The following is a 27,493-nucleotide window of genomic DNA, read 5'->3' as shown; positions in this document are numbered from 1 at the left end:
GAGTGCCCACCAGAGTGACCTCTCGGCTCCTTTTGGAATCTCTCTGCCACTGAAGCTTATTTCATTTCCTTTCACATCCCCCTTTTGGTCAAGAAGATGTTCTCCGTCCCACGGTGCCAGGTCTACATTCCTCCCTGGGAGTCATATTCCACGTTGCCAGGGAGATTCACTTCCCTGGGTGTCTGATCCCACGTAGGGGGGAGGGCAGTGATTTCACCTTTCAAGTTGGCTTAGCCAGAGAGAGAGGGCCACATCTGAGCAACAAAGAGGCATTCAGGAGGAGACTCTTAGGCACAAATACAGGGAGGCCTAGCCTCTCCTTTGCAGCAACCGTCTTCCCAAGGGTAAAACTTATGGTAGAGGGCTCAACCCATCAAACCACCAGTCCCCTATGTCTGTGGTCATGTTAGCAACCATGGAGGTGGGGTAGGCGAATACCCCTGCATTCTCCACAGGCTCCTCAAGGGGCACTACATCTCTTTTTTTTTTTTTTTTTTTTTTTTCCCTTGTTTGTATTTTTTATTTTTTTTTTTTTTTTTTTTTTTTAACTTTCCCTTCTTTTTTCAAATCACCTGTATGAAAAAAAAAGTTAAAAAGAAAACAAACATACAATAAAAGAGCATTTCAAAGAGACCATAGCAAGGGAGTAAGAAAAAGACAACTAACCTAAGATAACTGCTTAACTTCCAACATGTTCCTACTTTACCCCAAGAAAGTTACATAATATAGCAACATTTCAGTGAACTTGTTCCTACTACAACCATCAGAAATTAACAGACCATAGTCATTTCTGGGCATCCCCAGAACGTTAAATAGCTTATCTGTTCTTCCTGGATTATTGTTCCCCCTTCCTTAATTGCTCTCTACTGCTAGTTCCCCTACATTCTACATTATAAACCATTTGTTTTACATTTTTCAAAGTTCACATTAGTGGTAGCATATAATATTTCTCTTTTTGTGCCTGGCTTATTTCGCTCAGCATTATGTCTTCAAGGTTCATCCATGTTGTCATATGTTTCACCAGATCGTTCCTTCTTACTGCCACGTAGTATTCCATCGTGTGTATATACCACATTTTATTTATCCACTCATCTGTTGAAGGACATTTGGGTTGTTTCCATCTCTTGGCAATTGTGAATAATGCTGCTATGAACATTGGCGTGCAGATATCTGTTCGTGTCACTGCTTTCCGATCTTCCGGGTATATACCGAGGAGTGCAATCGCTGGATCGAATGGTAGCTCTATATCTAGTTTTCTAAGGAACTGCCAGACTGACTTCCAGAGTGGCTGAACCATTATACAGTCCCACCAACAATGAATAAGAGTTCCAATTTCTCCACATCCCCTCCAGCATTTGTAGTTTCCTGTTTGTTTAATGGCAGCCATTCTAACCGGTGTTAGATGGTATCTCATTGTGGTCTTAATTTGCATCTCTCTAATAGCTAGTGAAGCTGAACATTTTTTCATGTGTTTCTTGGTCATTTGTATTTCCTCTTCAGAGAACTGTCTTTTCATATCTTTTGCCCATTTTATAATTGGGCTGTCTGTACTATTGTCATTGAGTTGTAGGATTTCTTTGTATATGCAAGATATCAGTCTTTTGTCAGATACATGGTTTCCAAAAATTTTTTCCCATTGAGTTGGCTGCCTCTTTACCTTTTTGAGAAATTCCTTTGAGGTGCAGAAACTTCTAAGCTTGAGGAGTTCCCATTTATCTATTTTCTCTTTTGTTGCTTGTGCTTTGGGTGTAAAGTCTAGGAAGTGGCCTCCTAATACAAGGTCTTGAAGATGTTTTCCTACATTATCTTCTAGGAGTTTTATGGTACTTTCTTTTATATTGAGATCTTTGGTCCATTTTGAGTTAATTTTTGTGTAGGGGGTGAGGTAGGGATCCTCTTTCATTCTTTTGGATATGGATATCCAACTCTCCCAGCCCCATTTGTTGAAAAGACCATTATGGCTCAGTTCGGTGACTTTGGGGGCCTTATCAAAGATCAGTCGGCCATAGATCTGAGGGTCTATCTCTGAATTCTCAATTCGATTCCATTGATCTATATGTCTATCTTTGTGCCAGTACCATGCTGTCTTGGCAACTGTGGCTTTATAATAAGCTTCAAAGTCAGGGAGTGTAAGTCCTCCCACTTCGTTTCTCTTTTTTAGAGTGTCTTTAGCAATTCGAGGCATCTTCCCTTTCCAAATAAATTTGATAACTAGCTTTTCCAAGTCTGCAAAGTAGGTTGTTGGAATTTTGATTGGGACTGCATTGAATCTGTAGATGAGTTTGGGTAGAATTGACATCTTAATGACATTTAGTCTTCCTATCCATGAACATGGAATATTTTTCCATCTTTTAAGGTCCCCTTCTATTTCTTTTAGTAGAGTTATGTAGTTTTCTTTGTATAGGTCTTTTACATCTTTGGTTAAGTTTATTCCTAGGTACTTGATGTTTTTAGTTGCTATTGAAAATGGTATCTTTTTCTTGAGTGTCTCTTCAGTTTGTTCATTTCTAGCATATAGAAACATTACTGACTTATGTGCATTAACCTTGTATCCCGCTACTTTGCTAAATTTGTTTATTAGCTCTAGTAGCTGTATCGTCGATTTCTCAGGGTTTTCTAGATATAAGATCATATCGTCTGCAAACAATGACAGTTTTACTTCTTCTTTTCCAATTTGGATGCCTTTTATTTCTTTGTCTTGCCGCATTGCCCTGGCTAGCACTTCCAGCACAATGTTGAATAACAGTGGTGACAGCGGGCATCCTTGTCTTGTTCCTGATCTTAGAAGGAAGGCTTTCAGTCTCTCTCCATTGAGTACTATGCTGGCTGTGGGTTTTTCATATATGCTCTTTATCATGTTGAGGAAGTTTCCTTCAATTCCTACCTTTTGAAGTGTTTTTATCAAAAAGGGATGTTGGATTTTGTCAAATGCTTTTTCAGCATCTATTGAGATGATCAATTGATTTTTCCCTTTTGACTTGTTAATGTGTTGTATTACATTGATTGATTTTCTTATGTTGAACCATCCTTGCATGCCTGGAATAAACCCCACTTGGTCATGGTGTATGATTTTTTTAATGTGTCTTTGGATTCGATTTGCAAGTATTTTGTTGAGGATTTTTGCATCTATATTCATTAGGGAGATTAGCCGTTAGTTTTCCTTTTTTGTAACATCTTTGCCTGGCTTTGGTATTAGATTGATGTTAGCTTCATAAAATGAGTTAGGTAGTGTTCCATTTTCTTCAATGTTTTGAAAGAGTTTGAGCAAGATTGGTGTCAGTTCTTTCTGGAAAGTTTGGTAGAATTCCCCTGTGAAGCCATCTGGCCCTGGGCATTTATTTTTGGGAAGATTTTTGATGACTGATTGGATCTCTTTGCTTGTGATGGGTTGGTTGAGGTCTTCTATTTCTTCTCTGGTCAGTCTAGGTTGTTCATATGTTTCCAGGAAATTGTCCATTTCCTCTACATTATCCAGTTTGTTGCCATACAGTTGTTCATAGTATCCTCTTATAATTTTTTTAATTTCTTCAGGATCTGCAGTTATGTCACCTTTTTCATTCGTTATTTTGTTTATATGGGTCTTCTCTCTTTTTGATTTTGTCAGTCTAGCTAGGGGCTTGTCAATCTTGTTGATCTTCTCAAAGAACCAACTTTTGGTGATATTGATCCTCTCTATTGTTTTTTTGTTCTCTATGTCATTTATTTCTGCTTTAATCCTTGTTATTTCTTTTCTTGTACTTGGTTTAGGATTGGTTTGCTGTTCATTTTCTAGCTTCTTCAGTTGATCCATTAGTTCTTTGATTTTGGCTCTTTCTTCCTTTTTAATATATGCGTTTAGTGCTATAAATTTCCCCCTTAGCACTGCTTTTGCTGCATCCCATAGGTTTTGGTATGTTGTGTTCTCATTTTCATTCGTCTCTATATATTTAGCAATTTCTCTTGCTATTTCTTCTTTAACCCACTGATTGTTTAGCAGTGTGTTGTTTAACCTCCAGGTATTTGTGAATTTTCTAAGTCTCTGATGGTTATTGACTTCTAGTTGTATTCCATTGTGGTCAGAGAATGTGCTTTGAATAATTTCAATCTTTTTAAATTTATTGAGGCTTGTTATATGTCCCAGCATATGACCTATTCTGGAGAAAGTTCCATGAGCACTAGAAAAGTATGTGTATCCTGGTGATTTGGGATGTAATGTCCTGTAGATGTCTGTTAAATCTAATTCATTTATCAGATTGTTTAGGTTTTCAATTTCCTTATTGGTCTTCTGTCTGGTTGATCTATCTATAGGAGAGAGTGATGTGTTGAAGTCTCCCCCAATTATTGTGGAAACATCAATTGCTTCCTTTAGTTTTGCCAGTGTTTCTTTCATGTATTTTGTGGCACCTTGGTTGGGTGCATAGACATTTACGATTGTTATTTCTTCTTGCTGAATTGCCCCTTTTATTAGTACGTAGTGGCCTTCTTTGTCTCTCAAAACATCCCTGCATTTGAAGTCTATTTTATCTGAGATTAATATTGCTACACCTGCTTTCTTTTTGCTGTAGCTTGCATGAAATATTTTTTTCCATCCTTTCACTTTCAGTTTCTTTGTGTCCCTGTGTCTAAGATGAGTCTCTTGTATGCAACATATTGATGGTTCATTTTTTTTGATCCATTCTGCGAATCTATATCTTTTAATTGGGGAGTTTAATCCATTTACATTCAACGTTATAACCGTGAAGGCATTTCTTGAATCAGCCATCTTATCCTTTGGTTTATGTTTGTCATATTTTTCCCCTCTGTCTATTAATATCCTTTATTATACCCATACCGAATCTCTTTAGTACTGAACCTTTCTCCAAGTCTCTCTGTCCTTTCTTTGTTTCTCTGTCTGTAGGGCTCCCTTGAGTATCTCCAGTAGGGCAGGTCTCTCGTTAGCAAATTCTCTCAGCATTTGTCTGTGAAAAATTTAAGCTCTCCCTCAAATTTGAAGGAGAGCTTTGCTGGATATAGTATTCGTGGCTGGAAATTTTTCTCACTCAGAATTTTAAATATATCGTGCCACTGCCTTCTCGCCTCCATGGTGGCTGCTGAGTAGTCACTACTTAGTCTTCTGCTGTTTCCTTTGTATGTGGTGAATTGCTTTTCTCTTGCTGCTTTCAGAACTTGCTCCTTCTCTTCTGTGTTTGATAGTGTGATCAATATATATCTTGGAGTGGGTTTATTTGGATTTATTCTATTTGGAGTTCGCTGAGCATTTATGATTTGTGTATTTATGTTGTTTAGAAGATTTGGGAAGTTTTCCCCAACAATTTCTTTGAATACTCTTCCTAGACCTTTACCCTTTTCTTCCCCTTCTGGGACACCAATGAGTCTTATATTTGGACGTTTCATATTATCTATCATATCCCTGAAGTCCATTTCGATTTTTTCAATTTTTTTCCCCATTCTTTCTTTTATGCTTTCATTTTCCATTCTGTCATCTTCGAGGTCACTGATTCGTTGTTCAACTTCCTCTAGTCTTGTACTATGAGTGTCCAGAATCTTTTTAATTTGGTCAACAGTTTCTTTAATTTCCATAAGATCATCCATTTTTTTATTTAGTCTTGCAATGTCTTCTTTATGCTCTTCTAGAGTCTTCTTGATTTCCTTCATATCCCGTACTATGGTCTCATTGTTCATCTTTAGTTCTTTGAGTAGCTGCTCTAGGTGCTGTGTCTCTTCTGGTCTTTTGATTTGGGTGCTTGGGCTTGGGTTATCCATATCGTCTGGCTTTTTCATATGCTTTATAATTTTCTGTTGTTTTTGGCCTCGTGGCATTTGCTGAACTTGATAGGGTTCTTTTAGGGTTTGTAGACCTATTGAAGTCTTTATCTCTAATTTATCAGATCTACAGCTTCGTGGAGTACACTTTCTCTAACTAACCAGCAGGTGGCGTCCACGAGCCACCTGTTCTCCACAAGCCAGTTCTCCCCTGCTTAGCCTTTTTGGTGAGTGGGGGAGTGAGTCTTGTGGGGCCCAATTGGTGTACCAAGCTTGTGTGTGTAGTTGGTGTTGCCTGCCCTGTATGTGGGGCGTGTTTCTGGGCAGTCGGGGAGGGGGGGGGTGGCCCTAACAATCAAATCTCCCTGGTGATCCTAGAGTTTTAAAGCTGCTGCAATAGTCTAATCCTTCAGTTCAGTCCTGCCACAGTTTGTCTCTGCCACTGACCCACAAGTCCTTGGTATTGGCGTATGGCTCCTGAGACTTGCAAGTGGGCCCCTCTTCCAGGCTGTGCACCCCGGGTCCTCTGTTGAGGATGACTGTGCTATGTCACAGGTGAGTGCCGTCCCCTCAGGGCAGTTCTGGGCTGCTGGGCTGTGTAGGGAGGCTCCCAGTCTGCTCAAATGATGGCTGAATGGGGCTTTGTTAATTCACACTGCTCCACCTTCCCAACTCTGGGACAATCAACTGAGGTTGCAGGGAAGGCTAATGTCCACGCCCAGTTTTGTGGTGTGTGCCTGTTATTTGAAGCCCTTCCGTCACACTGGGTTGTCTGGGGCAGCTCTGGGCTATGGGGCTGGCGATGGGCAGGAGTGTTTCCTGTCCACCAGGATGGTGGCTGTGAGCGGACACCCCCCTTTTCTTGGGAAGTTGTGGTGTTTAGTGAATTTTCTCAGCCACTGGATTATTGCCTTTTGTCTCAGAGCTCTCTTAGTTCTGCTCTTGACTTGACTTGCCCAAATTGAAAGTCTTTGAAGCTTTCTGTATTTGGCTTCTTAGAGTAATTGTTTTAGAAAAAGAAAAAAGGATTAAAAAAAAAAAAAAAAAAAAAAAAAAGGGTCCTCCTCAGAGATCTAATGGGTTATTGAAATGCTAAGAGACAAAGCAACCAGGGCCATTAAGGAAAGGTCCACAGGGCAGAGAGATCGGCTTTTCTTCGGGATTTGCATATGCGCCTTAGGGCCTGAGCTCCGCCCTTCCCCTTTCTGTGTTCACCAGAACTCTAAAAATCCTCTGCTTTTATTTTGGAGTATTTCGTGTTGGTTTTTTTTTTCTATGCCTGTCTCCTCTCTGCTGGGCTGGCTGCTCACAGATTCTCTGGTGTCTGGTCTCTGTCTATCTATGGTTGGAGTCTGGGTCAGTAGAATGAGTTTCCGATAAGAGCAGCCACTGCAGTTCTCCCTTCTCCTTCCCGGAGCTGACAGCCCCTCCTCCCACGGGACTGAGCCTGGCAGGGAGGGGCGCGGGTCCCCTGGCCGCAAAAACTTACAGATTTCGCTGATCTCAGCAGTTCAACATTTTCATGAGTGTTGTATGAAGTATGCCCAAAGACAGATTGCTCTGTGGTGTCCAGTCCACGCAGTTCCTGGCTTTCTACCTACTTTCCTGGAAGAGTAACTAAAACATACAGCTCACCAGTCTTCCATCTTGCCCCGCCTCCCTACCTAACACATTTTATGAAGTAACATCCTCTAATACCAAAAACAGGGAAAGATGCGACAAGAAAGGAAAAATCCAGGCCAAACTCCCTAATGACTACAGATGCAAAAACTCTCAACAAAATACTTGCAACTCAAATCCAAACACACAATTCAAACAATCATACACCATGATGAGGTGGGTTTCATTCCTGGCATGCAAGGATGTTTCAACAGAAGAAAATCAACATATTACAACACATTAACAAATCAAAAAGGGAAAATCAAATGATCATCTCAAGAGATGCTGAAAAAAACTATGGGCAAAATTCAACATCCCTTCTTGATAAAAGTACTTCAAACAACTGTAGGAAATTTCCTCAATATGACAAGAGCAAACATGTGAAACCTACAGCCAGCACAGTATTCAGAAGCGAGACACTGAAAGCCTTCCTTCTAATATCAGCTATCAGACAAGGGCACCCACTGTCACCACTGGTGTCCAACACTGTGCCAGAAGTGCTGGCCAGGGCAACCCACCAAGACAAAGAAGTAAAGGCATCCAAATTGCAAAGGAAGAAGCAAAACTGTCATTATTTGCAGAGAATATGATCTTATATCTGGAAAACCCTGAGAAACTGACGACACAGCTACTACACCTAATAAATTTAGCAAAGTATCAGTATACAAGAGTAATGCACATAAGTCAGTAATGTTCCTATACACTAGAAATGACTGAAGAGACACTCAAGTAAAAGATACAATTTTTCAATAGCTACTAAAAAAATCAAGTACCTGGGAATAAACTGAACCAAAGTGCAGAAGACCTATACAATGAAAACTGTATAACTCTACTAAAAGAAATAGAAACGGACCTAAAAAGATGGAAAAATATTCCATGTTCATGGACACGAAGGCTAAATGTCATTCAGACGGCAATTCTACCCAAACTCATCTACAGATTCAATGCAATCCCTACCAAAATTCCAACCTACTTTTCAGACTTGGAAAAGCTAGTTATCAAATTTATCAGGAGGGGGAAAATGCCTTGAATTGCCAAAACATTGTAAAAAAGAAAAAGAAAGCAGGAGAACTTACACACCCTGACTTTGAAGATTATAAAGCCACAGTAGTCAAAACAGCATGGTACTGGTACAAAGATAGACATAATGATCAATGGAATCACATTGAGAATTCAGAGTTAAATCCCCAGATCTACAGCCGACTGATCTCTGGTAAGGCGTCCAAAACCAATGAACTGGGACCTAACAGTCTTTTCAACAAATGGGTCTGGGAGAGCCGGATAACCATATCCAAAACAATGAAAGAGGACCCCTACTTCACACCCTACACAAACATTAACTCAAAATGGATTAAAGACCTCAAAATAAGAGACAGTACCATAAGACTCCTAGAAAATAATGTAGGGAAACATCTTCAGGGCCATGTCTTAGGAGGTCCCTTCCTATATCTTACACCCAAAGCACGAGCAACAAAGGAAAAAATAGATAAATGGAATCTCCTCAAACTTAAAAGCTTCTGTACTTCAAAGGAATCCGTCAAAAAGGAGAAGAGGCAGCCAACTCAAAGGGAAAAAATATTTGGAAACCAGTTTCTCACAAAGACTGATATCTTGCATATATAAAGAAATCCTGCAAATCAACAACAATAGTACAGACTAGAGACAGCCCAATTACAAAATGGGCAAAAGACATGAAAAGACAGTTCTCTGCAGAGGAAACACAAATGGCTAAAAAACACATGAAAAATATTCAACTTCACTAGCTATTAGGGAGATGCAAATTAAGACCACAATGAGATACAATTTCACACCAATTAGAATGGCTTCCATTAAACAAACAGGTAACTACAAATGCTAGAGAGAATGTGGAGAAACTGGAACTCTTATTCATTGTTGATGGGGCTCTATAATTGTGCAACCACTCTGGAAGACAGTGTGGCGTTTCCTTAGAAAAATGGATATAGAGTTACCCTTCGATGTAACAATCACACTTCTTGATATACACCCAGAAGACCCGAAAGCAGTGACATCAACAGATATCTGCACGCCAATGTTCATAGCAATTTCACAATTGCCAAGAGATGGAAACAATCCAAATGTCCTTCAACAGATGAGTGGATACATAAAATGTGGTATATTCACACAACGGAATAGTATGCAGCAGTAAGAAGGAACAATGCCAAGAAACAGATGACAACATGGATGAACCTTGAAGACCTAATGCTGAGTGAAATAAAGCAGGCACAAAAAGAGAAATACTATAGGTTACCACTAATGTGAACACTGCAAAATGAAAAGTAAATAGTTTATAGTGCAGATTGTAGGGAACCTAGTGATAGATAGCAATTAGTGAAGGGGGAATGATAAACTAATAAGAACAGGTAAGTTATTGAAGGAAAATTTAATGTTCTGAGAATGCTCAGGAATGACTGTGGTTTGTTAATTTCTGGTGGGTATGGTAGGAACAAGTTCACAGAAATGTACTTATCTTAGGCTATCTGTTTTCCTTATTCCTTTCCTGGGTTATAGCCTGCATATTTTCTTGGGGTAGAACAGGAACATGTTGGAAATAATGTAGTTTTTCTAGAAAATATGTTTTTTCTTTTTCTTATTCTTTTGTTTTGGTTTTGTTTGAAATGATTCTTTATTGTCTGTTTTTGTTTTTTTTTCCACAAAGTTAAGTTTTTAAAAAAAAAAATGAAAAAAAATATGCAGAGGCCCCTTGAGAAGCTGGGGGAAAATGCAGAGGTTTTGGGCTTCCTAACCTGGATGGTTGCTGATGTTCTCACAAACATTGAGGAGTGGAGGGTTGATGTGCCAAACCCTCTATCATGGGACTTGTCTTTAAGAAGCCTGTTACTGCAAAGGAGAAGCTAGGCCTGCTGATAATTGTGCCTGAGAGTCTCTCCCTGAATCCCTCTTTGGTGCTCAGATGTGGCTCTCTCTCTAACTAGGCCACCTGGGAAGGTGATCTCACTGCCCTCCCCCCTACGTGGGACCTAACTCCCAGAAGGATACATCTCCCTGGCAATGCAGTATATCACTCCCGGGGATGCATCCGGACCCGGCATCATGTCACTGGGAACATCTTGACCAAAAGGGGGATGCAAAATGAAATGAAATAAAGCTTCAGTGGTTGAGAGATTTCAAATGCAGTCAAGAGGTCACTCCGGTGGGCATTCTTATGCATTATATAGATACCACTTTGTACCTTTTAATGTATTGTAATAGCTAGAAGCAAATACCTGAAACTATCAAACTCCAATCCAGTGGCCTAAATTCTTGAAGACGACAGTGTGATAATGTAGCTTACAAAGGGTGACAGTGTGGTTATGAAAACCTTGTGTATTGCACTCCGTCTGTCCAGTGTATGGATGGATGGGCAGAAAAATGGGGGCAAAAAAACTAAATGAAGAATAGGGTGCGAGGGTGGGACGATTTGGGTGTTCTTCTTTCACTATTGTTTTTTTCATCTTATCATTTTTTCTGGTACAAGGAAAATGTTAAAAAAAAATAGGGTGACCAATGAACAACTATATGATGGTAATGTGATCAATTGATTATATATTTTGGATGATTGCTTGGTGTGTGAATAAATCTTAATAAATAAAAAAAGAAAGCATTAGTACCAATCTTTCTAAAACTCTTCATAAAAATTGAAGAGTGTAAGCTACCTGATTCATTCTCTGAGGCCATCACACTAATACCTAAGCCAGACAAAAATACTACAAGAAAAGAAAATTACCGACAAATCATTTTGATGAATACAGATGCAAAATTCCTCAGAAAATTCTTGCAAATGGAACCTAGCAGCAGATTAAAAGAATTAAACACCATGACCAAGTGGGTTTTATTGCAGGTAAAAAGGGTGGTTCAACACAAAAAATTCAATTAATACACATCAATAAATCAAAGGGGAAAAGTCACATGATCTCAATTGAAGCAGAAAAGACACTTGACAAAATTCAGCACTGTTTCTTGATGAAAAAGAGTGTATAAACAATGTGGTATAGTCTTAGGATAGAATATTACACAGGTGGAAGAAAGAATAAGCCATGATGCAAGCAACAATGTGGATGAACACTGAGGACATTATGTTGAGCAAAATTATCCAGAAACAAAGGAACAAATATTGTATGATCTCACTAATATGAACTAAGTATAATGAGCAAAGTCAGACACTTGAAGTTAGCAACACATGTTGGGCAAGATGGCAGCATAGAGAGCTGTGGAATTTAGTTAGTCTCCTGAAGAAACTGATAAAAAACCAGGAACAACTAGTAAATAATCTGAAACACCTGCTGGGGGACAGTCGTGACTGCCCACACATCATACACCAACCTGGAATGGGTGCAATGGCTGAGACTGCAGCATAAAAGCTTTAAGTACAAACTGCCAAACTGTACCGGGAGCCCCTTCCCCTCATGGCAGGCTGAGCTGCAAGACCTGACTGTGGGAGAAAGCAGCAGTCCCAGAGCAAGGAAGTATAACTCAACTAATTCCAACTGGAGTTTTAAGTAACAAATGTGGACTGCTGAAGGCAAGCTACAAACAGAAAAACCACTAAGAAGCAGTGAATTACTCTGAATTCCTCCCAGTGGAGAGAAGGTGGGGCTAACAGAAAAAAAAAAATACAGAGGCTTTCAGAGATGACTGAACTTAAGAGAACCAGGAAACGCCTGTGTGCTCGGAAAGGAGCCCAGAAGACTGGGTGCTTCCTCTGGCCGACAGGCAAAAGTTGGGAACCGTGGACTGGATCTCAAAAAGGGCTTTCTTTCCCTTTTTGTCTCTCTCAACCTGAAAGGCTCAGTGGAGAAAGCCTCAGCCATTTTCAGTTCACAGAACTCTGACCCAGACACAGGTGGACTTCACAGAGTCACAAAGACAAAGGAGTAGCTTACCTACAGAAGGTAACTCCCTAGGGTGGTGTATCTTCACTAAGGGGAAGGAGGTGGGGCCCAGCTCTAGTTCCTACCTGCCCTTCAGAACTCAGACCCCAGGGTCTGGGGGAAAACAGTCAAAACTCAAACAACTTAAGCTGAGAATTAAAGGGACCACACCTCTTTACATCAGTGGGGAGCTACAGGCTGACAGGCGCCACCTGGGCAAGTTAGGAAAAGCACAGTGGCTAGAGGCCACACAGGAAAGTTTGTCAATGTTTTAAGATACAGCTTCAGGGAAACCTGACACTGAATATAGTCCCATTGTGAGACCTGAACCCATCTGGTCTGGGAAATTCTGATTGGGGTAACCAAGGAAACCAGATGCCTATGTAAAAGAAAACTGCAAATCACACTAGGAAAAAAAAGATATGACCCAGTCAAAAGAACAAACCTACACCTCAATTGAGATACAGATGACATACTGTTTCACTTTAATGAAACAAACATTTTCAAATAAATATGCTAAATCAATTCAAAGAGCAAGTCAACAAGTTTAGGGAAGACACGGCAAAAGAGACGAAGGATATAAAGAAAACACTGGGCAAACATAAGTTAGAAATTGAAAGTTTGAAAAAACACCAGGCAGACTCTGTGGAAATGAAATGCACAACATAAGAGATGAAAAACGCAATGGAGACATACAACAGCAAATTTCAAGAGGCAGAAGAAAACATTCAGGAACTGCAGAATAAGACACCTGAAATCCCCCCCACAAAAGAACAGATATGGAAAAGAAAGGAAAAATATGAGCCACATATCAGGTAAATGAATGACAACATGAAGCACATGAATGTACGTGCCATGGGTGTCCCAGAAGGAGACGAGAAAGAAAAAGAGGCAGAAGCAAAATAGAGGAAATACTTAATGAAAATTTCCCATCTCTTATGAAAGACATAAAATCACATATCCAAAAAGCATAGCATATCCCAAAGAGAATAGATCTAAACAGACCAATGAGAAGACACTTAATAATCAGATCATCAAATGTCAAAGACAGAGAATCCTGATAGCAGCAAGAGCATCACATACAAGGGAAGTCTGATAACTATGTGTGGATTTCTCAGCAAAAACCATGGAGGCAAGAAGAAAGTGGTGTGATATGTTTAAGATACTGAAAGAGAATAACTACCAACCAAGAATCCTGTATCTGTCAAAATTGTCCTTCAAATATGAGGGAAAATTTAAGATATTCTCTGACAATGAGAGACTGGGAACAAATGCCTGCTTTACAGGAAATAATAAAGGGAGCACTACAGACAGACAGGAAGACAGGAGTGAGAGGTTTGGAACACAATTTTGGGTGATGATAGCACAACAATGTAAGCACACTGAACAAAGATGACTGAGTATGGTTGAAAGAGGAAAGTTGGGGGCATGTGGGACACTAGAAGAAATGAGGGAAAATAAAGAATGGGCCAATATAACTTAGTGAAACCTAGAGTGCTGAACAATTGTGATAAAATGTACAAATATGTTTTTACATTAGTGAGAACAAATGAATGTCAAGCTTGCAAAGAATTAAAAATAGGGTGCTATTGGGGAAACAATACAATCAATGCAAACTGGAGACTACAGTTAACAGAAACATTGTATTATGCTTCCTTTAATGTAACAAAGGTAATATATCCAAGCTAAATGCCTCTAACGGGCACATAAGGGAAGGGTATGGGACTCTTGGCATTGGTGCATCTTTTATTGCACTTTAGTTTAATTCTATCTTTCCTCTTGTTGCTTCTTAGCTGTCATTTTTTTTCTTTCTTCTTTTGCTTTTGTCTCTCTACCTTCTTTGACTCTTCCTCCTTTGTGGAAGAAATGGAGATGTCCTTAGATAGTGGTGATGGTGGTTAATGCATAAATGTGTGATGACACAGGGAACCATCGATTGCTGACTTAGGACAGAATGTATGGTGGGTGAACAAAACCATCTTATAAAACACGGGTTGATGAAGAAAACTTGAGGGCACTATATTGAATGAAATAAGTCAGACACAACAGGAAAAAATACGGTATGGTCTCACTGATATGAACTAATTATAATATGTAAACTCACAGACATGAAATATAGGTTATCAAGATATAGAACAAGGCTAAATAACAATGAGCAGCTGCTTATTATGAGCAGAACGTTATAACTAGGTTGAATTTAAGTGTCTGGAAATGGACAGAGGCGATGGTAGCACACTATTATGTGAGTAACTAACATGCTGAATAGTATGTGAATGTGGTGGAAAGGGGAAGCTTAGAGTCACATGTGTCACCAGAAGGAAAGTTGGAGGTTAAAATACGGGAATGTATAAAACAGTGAATCTTGTGGTGGACAATGTCTGTCATTAACATTACCAATCTTAGAAATCTCTTTCATGAACTAGAAAAAATGTAAGGCATTATAACCAGAAGTTAATAATAGAGGGGTATAAGGGGGGAAATACACATATTGCAAAGTATGTACTACAGTTAGCAGTATTTTAGCATTCTTTCATCAAAAGAAACAAAGGTACTATACCACTACCATGAGTCAATAATGCAGGGGGGTGGTTAGGAGTATGGGAGATTTTGAGTTTTCTTTATTTTTATTTTAATTTCTTTCCTGGATAAATGAAAATGATCTAAAATTTGAAAATAAAATTGATTATGGTGACAAATGCACTATATAATGATACCATGAACAACTGAATGTACACTTTGGAGGACTGTATGGTATGTGAAAAATCTCAATAAAATTGAATTAATAAAAAGACCTTGTCTTTTAGTGTTGCATACTAAAAGATTTATGAAAGACATTAGATGATCTTTGTGACTTGTTTCAAAAGTTATGGGAGAGGATTTCAGTCAGGGTGCAGGTAAAAAAAATACTGGCTCAGGGTTGATAATTGTTGAAGCTTGGAGAATGGTACCTAGAAATTCATGTTACTATTTTTCTACTTTTAGATGTTTGATATTTTTCATAGTAGAAAGATACAAAATAAAATTTTAGATTGGACTAAATATTTTTCTATTTATGACTGTCACATTTTCTTTGTATTTTCCTTTATATATTTCAAGGCTATGTTATCTGGTATTTTGTATGATCATAAGTGTAGAATTAAATTGTGACTAACAACAAAAAAAAAAAAAACACAAGTTATCAGGAGATAGAAAGAGGGCAGAGATTGGGAATTTGATCCTGAAGGAGCACAGAATATCCAATAAGATTGTAAAGATCCAGAAATGGATATTACAATATTATCTGATGGTAGCACAATATCATAAAGTATAACCAACAAACTTCAGTGTGAATGTGGTTGAAAGAGGAAGGCTCGGGGCATATGGGACACCAGAAGTAAAGATAGAGGATAAAAACTGAGATGATATAATTTAGCAAAACCTCGAGTGGACAGTGATGGTGATTAAACGAAGAAACATAAGAAAGTTATTAGGTGAGGGAGAACAAATGAATGTCAACCTTACAAGGTGTTAAAAATAGTATGGTATTTGGAAAAATATAATTAACACAAATGATGGTACATAGTTAACAGTAACACTGTAATGTTCCTTCACTAATTGTAACAAAGGCAATACACCAAAGTGAAATGTCAATAGGGGTGGGGTGTGGGATTCTTGTTCTTCCTCCATTTTTTTCCTTTCTTCCTCTTCTTTCTTTGTGGAAGAAATGGAAATGTTCTCATATAGATTGTGGTGGTAAACACATAAATATGTGATTGTACTGGCAGAGACTGATGTTTCCCTTAGGATGGACTGTGGGTCTGTAACTAAAATTCTTCAAAAAAATAAACAAAAACACAAGTGTCACAGAAGATGTGAGGAGAGAGAGAGAGACCTATTTGCTGGTGGTAGGGAACTAGCAGCCCCTCTATAGGGCCATGAAGTGGTTTCACAGAAGGCTAAATATATATCTGCCAGGTGATCCTGCAACCCTGTTATTAGGTATACACTTGGAAGAACTCAAAGCAGGGACATGAACAGACATTTTCACACTGGTGTTTATGGCACATTATTCAGTTTGGAATAGGTGGAGGTGGGCTAAGGATATATCAACTGATGAACGGAAGGGTGAACTGGTGTGTGTACATACGATGGAACAGAGTGGCTGCAAGAAACAATGAAGTGGTGAGGCATGCAACTATGTGAATGAACCCTGAAGGCATTATATTGAATGCAATAAGCCAGAAACAAAAGGACATACATTGTGTGGTCTCACTAACATCAACTAATTATAATGAGCAAACACTGAGAATCAGATATGAGAGCACAGCTTTTCAGGGGATACAAAATGGGCAGAGATAGGGCAACTGGTGTTTATGGAGTACAAAATGTCCAATAAGGCTCACTGTAAAGGTTCCTAAATTGTAAGCTCTTTCAGCACTGACATCTATTCCTCAGTTTTAGCTATTTCTATATTCTGAGATGCATTATATAGATACTCATTTTTACTTTCTAATGTATTGAAACAGTTAGAAGTAAATAACCTGCATCTGTTGAATAGTAATCCAGAAGACTTGATTCTAGATGGTAATTGGTAACTATATAGCTTATATCATGTGACCATGTGATAGTGAAAACCTGCTGACTGACACTCCCCTTAACCAGTGTATGGCTGATGAATAATAAAATAATGATAAAAATGTATAAATAATAGGAAGGATGGGGGTATGTGGTGGTTTTAGTGATCTTAATTTCTTTTTCTTTAATATTTTTTCTTCATTTTGGAGTAATGAATATTTGGAAATTGACTGTGTTAATGAATGCACAACTATACCTTGATACTATGTGCCTCTGCTTGTATACTCTGTATTACATGGATAAAATTCCATTAAGATAAACAAATAAATAAAAACGACTGTGAGGAAACGGTAGCTGGATGGTCTCACTAACAGAAAAAATAAAATAAAATAATATATTTTAAAAGTGTAAAGAGTTCCTTTATGGAATGATGGAAATGCTTTGGTGATGGACAGTGGGGATGGTAGCACAACACTGTGAATACAATTAACAACATTCATATATGAATATGATTAAAAGGGGAAAGGTTAGAGTTGGCAACAGGAAAAAAATACAAAAAGCTCTATGGAATTACTCTACAGAAAGAGTGAACCCAGAATTAAACCATGCACTTTAATTAATAGTACAATTATAAAAATGTGCTATTATCAGTTTTAACAAATGGAACATACCAATGCCAGGTGTTCATGGTAGGGTGGTATGTGGGAAACCCATACTGTATGCATGATTGTTCTGTAAACCTACAAGTCTCTAATTTAAAAAATATATATAGTGAAACCTGGTATAACGTGCAATATTGTCGTCCATCATATTAACAAACAAACAAAAAAAAACACACATGCTTTTCCAAGTTCAATGTGATTCATAAAGAAACTTACTTCAGTCTGGCCAAGTTCTTTGAAGGAGAGTTTGATATAGGAATTCTTACTTCTTTGGAATGGACCAGGTTCTTGGTTGGGAGGTGCTGAGTGAAGATGAACCACTATTTCTGTACTGAAGAGAGAACAAATGTAATGTATTTAGCTGCCTTTTAAAAATCATTAATTCTATTATAAACTTTAAAATATTATATAACACTTTTAAAGTTCTGGTAGACACAAAGACCATCCTAAAAAGCATCCTTTTAAAAACTATTAATTTAAAAAAACATCTCTACTTAACACTTACAAGTTATGAACCAAAAAGTTTTAAGTTACTAGCTCTATGGAATAAAAGTCAATTGGCTAAATTTTGGGTGGTGTATGATTAGGGTTTTCCATCTACAGAGTTCTTGCCAGAAGTGGTAAAGGAGCCTGTAATTTATGCCAAATCTTAGTACTGTACTAATTTTGAAAACAAAATGTAAAATCTGTTTAACTGGCCAGCTGACATTTTATTAAAATTCCATCAAAAATTAACATTCTACAGTGTCCTTTGTTGGAAAATGCCACTAAGTCAACAGCATGATTTAGAAAGATACACAACAGTAAAAGCAATTCTCGAAATGCTGCTGCTCTTAGAAAATAAATGACCATTATCTTTATGACTACCATTATCTCCTATGTTATTAAAAATGCCACCGTAATTACTCAGCTTTATAAATGTTTTCTTCCCATTTTCCCATCTACTCAACACACAGTGTTCTGCAATGATTACCAAAGCTATAAAATTCATGATAAAAATATCGTGAATACCTAATTTAGAGCATTTCCTTTACAATCACATTATAAATACACCTATCACCAAATTATACTTTTTGCAGTTTAGGCCCACATGGGTGCCTACACATAACTGTAAAACTGACACACCATGTTTTAGGATTGTTGAACATAATGAAGGCTTTGGTTAGTAAACTCTGGCCATCTTTGTAAGGACTCATCATCTATTACTTTGTGGTAAATATCAGTAAGTGACGCAAGTAAATTAGCTGCATAAGCAGAACCACAAGACTCCATGAAATAAATCAACAGGTAAAGCAAACAAACAATTACAATAGGGTCACGTAATCTGCAAAGCTAAAAACCCTGAGCCCTACTGTAAGATTCTGCCAAAGGAAGTAAAAGGAAAAGCTAAATGACATAAAATAACATTAAAAAATTCCCGAATAAGCATAAAAGTTCCATGCCAGCGTTTCCAAACATTCATTTATTGGCTCATACCTATTCCAAGGTAATCTACGGAGAACCGTTAACAGTTATAATAACGTCGTTTCAACAATTTTAACAAAAGCTTCACACTGAAACAAAATGTGAAGAAGGAAAACCACGTTTACGAAGGAGTACACAGGACCTCTCCATTTTCTGCATGGCTTTCCTGTAAATCTACAGCTTTTTTAAATAAAAAGAACCAAACATTGCTGTACCTTTTTGTTACCGGCTACTGGACGAGGCTGAGCTCCCACCGCAGTTCAAAAGAATTCACAGACGAAACGGCACAGCAGCAACATAACGAGCCTCTATCCAAAACGCCGCAAACAGCACCGAAAGGCTCCGGCCTTCCCGACCGCTCCCGACGGCCTACAGCTCAAGCAACTCCACGACTCAAAGCTATGGCGCAAGCAATCTTCTCCGCAGACAGAAACGCGTCACGGCCACCGATCCTGCAAGCAGACAACCCAAAGGAACTCGCTCTTGGCTTTTACTAGTTAGAGGGGGAGACCTTAAAACTTGTGGTTGTTTTTTGGATTGGCTGATTTTTATGCAAATAAGGGATTGTACTTTCCACGACCATAAATAAGGGATGTACTGTCGACTGCGATTTGTGATTGGTTCATTTGGAGGGCCATTTTGATTGGTGCTTGTAAGATATGTAAATTAAGGTTGCCTCTGGGACATCTTGATTGGTCCATCAAGGGTGGTTCAGGATTGGCTCAGATGGACCAGTCAAGATAGCACAGAGCGCAACCCCTTATTCGCAAAAACATCAGCCAATCCTAAAACAGCAAGGGTTTAAGCCCGCCCCCTGTAACCAAGGGAAGGTCAAAAGCAATTTACGGCGGTTAACTGCCTTTTAGTTTCGTTTTTTGCTGCCATGGAGGAGTCTCCGTGAGTGAAACACTAGGGTGTAGCTGCAGCCCGCTGGGAGCGGTCCGGAAGGCTGGAGCCTTTCGGTGTCCTTGCGGCAATTCAAATAAAGCTTCGTTGTGTTGCCGCTGGACTGTTTCTGTGAATTCCTTTCGGCTCTGTTGGAGCCCAGCTTCTTCCAGTAAGCCGGAAACAGCAAGGTGCAGTAATGTTTGCTTCTTCCTCGTAAAAACTGTAGATTTATAGAAAAGTCACGCAGAAAATGGAGAGCCTCTGAACTCCCCCATAAGCACAGTTTTCCTTATTCACATTTTGTTTCAGTGTGAAGTTTTTGTGACAATTGTTGAAACACTATTACAGACTATCAGCAGTCCTCAGATTACATTAGAGTAGGTACACAGTGGTGGTGTACATTTCTATGGTTTTTAAAAACTTGCATTCTGTAGCGTATACAACCTCCAATTTTGCATTTTATGTACTTGCAAATGTAGCATTCAGTGGTGTCAGTATTCATCATTTTGTACCACAATCCCTTGGCAAAACTTTTCCATCACCCTAAACAAGAACCCTGTAGCGATTAGACACTCCCTGCCCTGAACCCTTACCATGAAAGTATACATTTTAGTTTGACTCTATGAATTAGCATATCTGATTATTTATCAGTGAAATCATACAATACGTGTCCTTCTGGGTTTTGTTTCACTCAAGATGATGGCTTCAATTTCTTGCATGCTGTTGTATGTATGAAACCTCATTCTTTTTTACGGTGGAAAAAATTACTGTTTTTAAACCACCTTAAAAATAACATGATTTCCAAATATTTTCTACCATTTGGTAATTTTTTTACACTTTATTCATAAAGCGTTTTGTGCATCAGAGTACTTAATTTTTATGAAGTCCCGTGTATCTGTTTTTTCTTGTTCCTGTCTTTGGTGTAAATGCTAAGGAAGCATTGCCTAGCAGGTTTTCCCTCTGGGAGTTTGCCTTGGTTTCCTGGCTGCTAAAGCAAGTAGCATGAAACAGCCAGGCTTAAACAATGGGAATTTATTGGCTCAAATTTCTTGGCTCATGCGTTTGAGGCTGACAGCATTCCCACATGAATGATCAGAAGGTCAATTTACCCAATTACTGCAGTGTTCTGGGTCTGGGTGCCAGTGATCCTTCATCCTTGGCTGTTTGGCCACTTGGCATTCTACATGCTGCTTTCTACTGTCGGTCCCATTGATCTCCAGCTTTTTTTGTGGTGTTTCTTGTCTGAATTTCATTCTGCTTATAAAAGAGTTGGAGTAATTGAATTACAACCAAAACTTATTCAGCTGGCCATGTCTTAACTAAAAATATCTTCAGAAAGTCCTGTTTAACCACAATTACCTAGAACTTTGAATAGAAAGTGAGATATGGTAGGTCTGTATAGGTTAGAGTGAAATCGTGACACATCCCAAAGTAATCAGGGCAGAGCGTAAAAATATATTTGCAGGGCCCCCCTGAGGAGCTGGTGGAAAATGCAGAAGTGTTGGACTTCCTCACTTGGACTGATTTTTCTCGCAAATGTGGTTTGATGTGCTGAGCTCTCTATCTTGAGACTTGCCCTTATGAAGCTGGTTACTGCAAAAGAGAGGCTAAACTTGTTTATACTTGTGCCTGAGAGCCTCTCCCTGAATCCCTCTCTGTTGCTCAGATGTGGCCCTCTCTCTCTGACTAAGCCACCTCGGAAGGTGAACTCACTGCCTTCCCTGCTATGTGGCGATGCAGGATATGACTCCCAGGGATGAATGTGGACCCAGCATTGTGGGATTGAGAGTATCTTCTTGACCAGAAGGGTGTTGCATAATGAAACGAAATAAAGTTTCAGTTACTGAGAGATTTCAAATGGAGTCGAGAGGTCACTCTGGTGGACATTCTTATGCACTATATAGATAACATCTTTAGGTTTTAATGTATTGGAATAGCTAGAAGTAAATACCTCAAACTATCAAACTCCAACCCAGTAGTCTGGACTCCTGAAGATGATTGTATAAAAATGTAGCTTATGAGGGGTGACTGTGATTGTGAAAACCTTGTGACTCACACTCCCTTTATCTAGTGTATGGATGGATGAGTAGAAGAATGGGGACAAAAACTAAATGAAAAATAGGGTGGGATGGGGGGATGATTTGGGTGTTCTTTTTTATTTTTATGTTTTATTGTTACTCTGATTTTTTCTGATGTAAAGAAAATGTTCAAAAAATAGATTGGGGTGATGAATGCATAATTATATGATGTTACTGTGAACAGTTGATTGCACACCATGGATGATGGTATGATATGCGAATATATCACAATAAAAGTGAATTTAATTTAAAAAAAACCTGTGGAATACAAATGTAAAAAAAAAAAGTCCTTTTAAAATGGATTCACTGCAGAAATGGATTAAAATTAACTGTATGTTTTAAGATGTGCATAATTAAATCTCTGAAAGACTTTATCATTTTGTTTCTTATATTTTGGTATTTAACCCATTTTGAGTTAATTTTTATATATGGTGAGAGACAGGGATCCACTTCTCATTCTTTTGTATATAGCTTCCAGTTTTCCCAACACTGTAAGTTGAAGAGACCATTGAGTGGATTTGGTGCCCTTGTCACAAACCGGTGGGCTGTAGGTATGGTTTATTTTTGAACTACCATTTCAATTTCCACTTTGTATTCTTTTGTTTCTTTTTCTTGCCTACTCAGGCTGCAACTTCTGCTATAACATTGAATGATATTGGTGCCAGAGGACATTCTTGTCTTCACCTTGAATATGATGTTAGCTATGGCCTTTTCATAAATGATCTTTATCAGTTTAATTCCCTACTATGCATTGATGTATTGGTATTTTTACAAGAAGACTGCTAGATTTTTGCAAATTAGTTTTCTGCATCAATTTAGATGGTTGTGTTTTTATTTTGTTTTCTTTTTACTTCATTTTATTAATGAGGTGTATTACTTTAGTTCACGTTCCTCTGTTTGCCACATAGTGAGGGCAAGGCGGCTCTAGGCTCAGGTCACAGTTTTTACTTACAGGTCGCAGTTTTTACTTACAGATTTTGGGCTGTGATCTCAGGCATTCCTCCCGGTCCAGGTTGGTGTACAAAGTGCAGACAGTCACAGTTGTCCCCCAGCACTAATTCCAGATTGTTTATTAGTTGTTCCAGGGAAATGACTAAATTCCACTCCTCTCTATGCCCCTGTCTTGCCCCTCTCCCTTTATTCCATTTTGAAGTTTTTCTGTAATCATCTGTGATGCTGTTACAATATTTCTTACAATAGTCTTGTGAGATTGGAGGAAGTCTTCGGCCTTGTGGTGTAGCTGAGACTGTTCTTGAAAGCAAGCCATCATCATTCCATGAGATGAAAATTTAGGGTCCAGCTTTTCTATTCTTTTTCCAGGTTGTCCCCATGGTCTCCTGAATCATCGAGTGAAGGACTGCTGAGATTTGTATTGAGAGCTTCCAGACACAGAGTCTGTGTGTCAGAGCACCAGCCTCCACTGCAGAGGACTCGGGGGCTTCGTATGCGCGTGTCATCAGTCCAGTCTTCTCTCGGTTTTTTCTGATGTTCTTCAACACAGGCAGAAATAATTTTGACTCGGAGTTTTTGCTTCTTTACATTATGTCTGCAATTTACACTGTAAAAGCCAGCATAGTAGTATATTTCAGGATCTCTTAAGGAAGCCCAAAGACACCTGAGAGTTGTCTCATGGATTTAGACATCAACCACAGAGCACCAAAAATCTGCTCGAGGGTCACTGGGAGAGACCCTTTGGTGGCCATCAGCAGGCCCCCCGTGGCTCCGGCGCTCTCCTTCACGGCTCTGCCTCTGAGTGCTGGTATCCTGTTGGCCACAACTGACTCTCTCGAATGCTGTGGAGGGTGCCGTCTCCAACACAAACAAGCTCCTGGCAACCAGGGCACACTGTCATTTGGGCCTGGGGAGGGCTGGGCCAGCAAGGTTCTTTAAAACAGGGCTCTCTGACTTTGTTCCTCCCTGTATAGAAATGGAATGTGGTGTCAATTAGACTGTGCATTAATGAAGGGGGAAATGGCCCATGGAAGCCAGGGGAGAGCAGCCCAGGAGCTCTGGCCTTTGTGTTCCCCACCTTGGCCTACAGCAAACCTAGAGGTTAGACAGTGCCGTGCCCTCACCCCTCCCCTGCACAGGAGCATGTTAGGGCTTCATAGTGGGACCCCTGTGCCCTCATCCCTGGGTGTGCTTAGTCTCATGACTTGAGTTTCCTTCTGCACTTGGGAAGCATGATCCTGCCTACAAAGGTTGCAGGGGTCTCCCTCCCCTGAAGGTTCTCTTTTCCTTGGTGTTTATACAAGGCAAGCAGGGGCAAAAGTATCAAGTTATGAACCTGGAGCTCAGTCATAAAATTTCAGGTGAAATCCACTGGAACTGGCCAAGTCTCAAATTTTCATGTATTTTTTGGACTCACTTGTTTCCCCTACCATCATGTCTTCCTTGGGGGGGATTCTCTCCTTTGGCGTGACGTGGTGTCCTGGGCTATCTAGGCATATGAGAGGCTCCAGAATGGGTAGTTCCGTATTGCATCCTCTCTCCCACCCTTACGTACTAGGACTTTTCCAACAAACTAGTTGTTTGAGTGTGTTGAACAATGATGTGAAATATACTCCTGGATATCTAAATCTTGTACCTGGTCTATAATGATGAGATTTTTAGAGAGTTCCAAATGACACAGTAGAACAAGTAGAACATGAATAGGACCCAATTATAATATACTTGTATAGTAATAATTATACACATATATATTGATATTAGACATAAATTTTGTATAATAGACTTTTATTGGATGATATATATTATCCTAGATTTTTTGTTATGAATACTATTTATAAGACAATAGGACTAGTTAACAGAGTGAGTTAATAGTAATAGGAGGAATGATTATACAAAAGTCATGCATTAGGAAAAATATAACAATGTTGTTTAATAAATTTTTACCTTGGGATAGTTTGATTTCAAGAAAATTTTGCAGACAGTGCAGAGATTTATCTTTTAACTAAGGTCCAGTTTTCTGTCTTGTTTTGTCTTCATTGGGCTCCATTTGTTACAGTTAATAAGCTCATATAGATGCATTGTAATTGTCTACAGGCTGTTTTTTTCCAGATTTCCTTAGTTTTATCTTTTTCTATTCCACATCCCATTCCAGGATTCCTCCTTGCATTTAGTCCACACATCTGCTTAGGCTTACCGTGAGAGTTTCTGAAACTTCCTCGTTTATGATGACCTTGATAGTATTCAGGAGGACTGGTCTGGAATGTTATGGAATGTCCTCCGTTTGAGCTTTCCCTGATGTTTTTGTCATGTTAATGCTGTGATGTGTTTTGTGAGGAAGATCACAGTGAAGTGCCTTTTCCATCACTCCGTGTGAAGGATTCACACCCTCAAGATGATTTATCACTGCTGACGTTTACCTTCATAACCTGGCTTTGGTTTTATTTATCAGGTTTCTCCTATGTAAAATTACTCTTTTCCCCTGACAACTTGTGTGTGGCTTTTGGAAGGCAGTCACCACGGATAGCTACCCTTAAGGAGTGGGGAGTTAGCATCCCACCTCCTTGCTCTGTCTACATCAATAAGTTGAAAATTGTTTGGATGTTGTGGTTCAAAGCTGTATGTACCCAAGAAAAACATATTCTTAAATTTAATCCATTCCTGCTATTGTGGACCTATTGCAAGTATTTCCTTTTGATGAGGCTACTTCATTTACATTGTGAACCACCTCATTCTCAATCGGTCTGAATCCTCCTACTGGAGTCTTTATAAACAGAATGAAAAAAAATATAGAGGTAAAGAAAGCCATGGAAGCCAGAAGCTGAAATCATCAAAAGCCAGAAGAAAAGGGTGAGACCAGCAGATGCTTCCATGTGCCTTGTCATGTGCCAGAGGAGCCAAGGATTGTTGGCATCTGGTCCCTGGGAAAAAAGCATAGCTTTGATTTAACCTTCATGAGGACTTTCTTTTAGTATCAAAGCCAGAAGCTTATAAATTCCCATTGTTTAAACCAACTCATTTCATGGAATCTGCTCAATAAGTCTAGGAAACTCAAGCAGGATATTTCTATTCTTCCCCATGTGTTCATCAATATAATCTTTTAAATTAGTCTGGTTGCTTCATATCAATATTTTACTTTTGATTATAATGCAGTTTCTCATGATTTATATTGTTGCTAAAATTGTTCAAACTTTGTCCACCAGGAGGCCTTTCAGTGAGCTCCTCTTTTAAACTTACTTGTGAATGTGTGTGTGTGAGTGTATGTGTGTGTCTCGTTTTCATTGCTTGCTTAATTCCTTACTTTGCTCCTCTTTTAAACTTACTTGTGAATGTGTGTGTGTGAGTGTATGTGTGTGTCTTGTTTTCATTGCTTGCTTAATTCCTTACTTTCTGGCTCTAGAAGATTGTCTAGGACTATCTTGTATACTTCCTACATCAGAACTAGAATTAAACTTTTCTGGAGGGAGAACTGCCCCCCTTTTATTGAAGAGGAGCATTATAAACCTAGATCTGTGTCCACTTCCAGTGGAGATGGCAGGAAAATACTGTGAGTATAATTAAGAGCACTGAATTATGTGTGTGAATGTGGAAGAAAGGGATAGATTTAGTTAGTATATGTTGCTAGAAGAAAAGTTAGAGGATAAAATGTGGGACTGTATAATGTTGAACTCTGTGATGGATGATGCCTTTGGTGAATAGTACAGGTAGAAGAATGTTCTTTCATGAACTATAACAAATGTACATCTGTACAAGGTAAAAATAGGGTGGTTCATGGGGAAAAGACAGCTATTGCAAACTGTGAGCTGTAGTTAGTAATATTTAATATTTTTTTGTATATAAATAAATCTATAGAAACTGAATTAAATTAATGGCTATGTAGGGCTGGGGAAGGATAGAAGGATTGAGAGGTGACTGCTAAGGGGCATGTGGTTTTCCTTTTGGAGTATAGAAAATGTTCTAAAGTCAATTGTGGTGTTGAATACACAGCTCTGTGATTATACTAAAAGCCATTGATTTGTACACTTTGGATGAGTTTTATAGTATTTGAATATATCTCAATAAGATTGCTTTTTGAAAAAACCTAGATGTTGGGTTCACCAGGGGTGTCCTTGCGTCTTTGCTCTTTCATGAATTTAAACACATCTCCAACCATAATACATTACCACATGGATCACTCCAGCTTTCTTTTATTATTTTTTTTTAATTTTTAATTGAAATATATTTACACACCATACAATCATCTAAAGTGTAAAATAATTGGTCACAGTATTATCATATAGCTTTTGCAATCATCACCACAATCAATTTTTGAACGTTTTCATGACTGCAAAAAATAAAAATAAAAGCAAAAAGAACACCCAGAATGTCCCATACCCTTCTTCCCCATATTATTGATTTACTTTGTGTCACCATTTTTCTACTCATTTTTCCACACACTGGGTTAAGGGACTGTGAGTCATAAGGTTTTCACTATCATGCAGTTGTACCGTATAAGCTATATTGTTATATGTTCCCCTTCGAGAATCAAGGATACTGGATTGCAGTTCAACAGTTTCAGATATTTCCTTCTAACTATTCTATAAACTAAAAACTAAAAAGTTATATCTAT

At 38.7% G+C, this 27,493-nt stretch overlaps 1 long non-coding RNA gene across 1 annotated transcript; it reads right to left on the bottom strand.

The window, feature by feature from the left end:
- Positions 1-13,974: 13,974 nt before the first annotated feature.
- On the bottom strand, positions 13,975-19,305 carry LOC119524763. Its single transcript, XR_005214879.1, has 3 exons — positions 19,186-19,305; positions 17,723-17,837; positions 13,975-14,143 (listed from the first exon to the last, which is right to left on the bottom strand). It is a non-coding gene; the product is annotated as an uncharacterized LOC119524763 (long non-coding RNA).
- Positions 19,306-27,493: the final 8,188 nt, after the last annotated feature.

The sequence above is a fragment of the Choloepus didactylus genome (assembly GCF_015220235.1).
Source record: "Choloepus didactylus isolate mChoDid1 chromosome 12 unlocalized genomic scaffold, mChoDid1.pri SUPER_12_unloc1, whole genome shotgun sequence".
Taxonomy (NCBI): Eukaryota; Metazoa; Chordata; class Mammalia; order Pilosa; family Megalonychidae; genus Choloepus; species Choloepus didactylus.
This window is presented reverse-complemented; position numbering and strand designations above follow the sequence as displayed.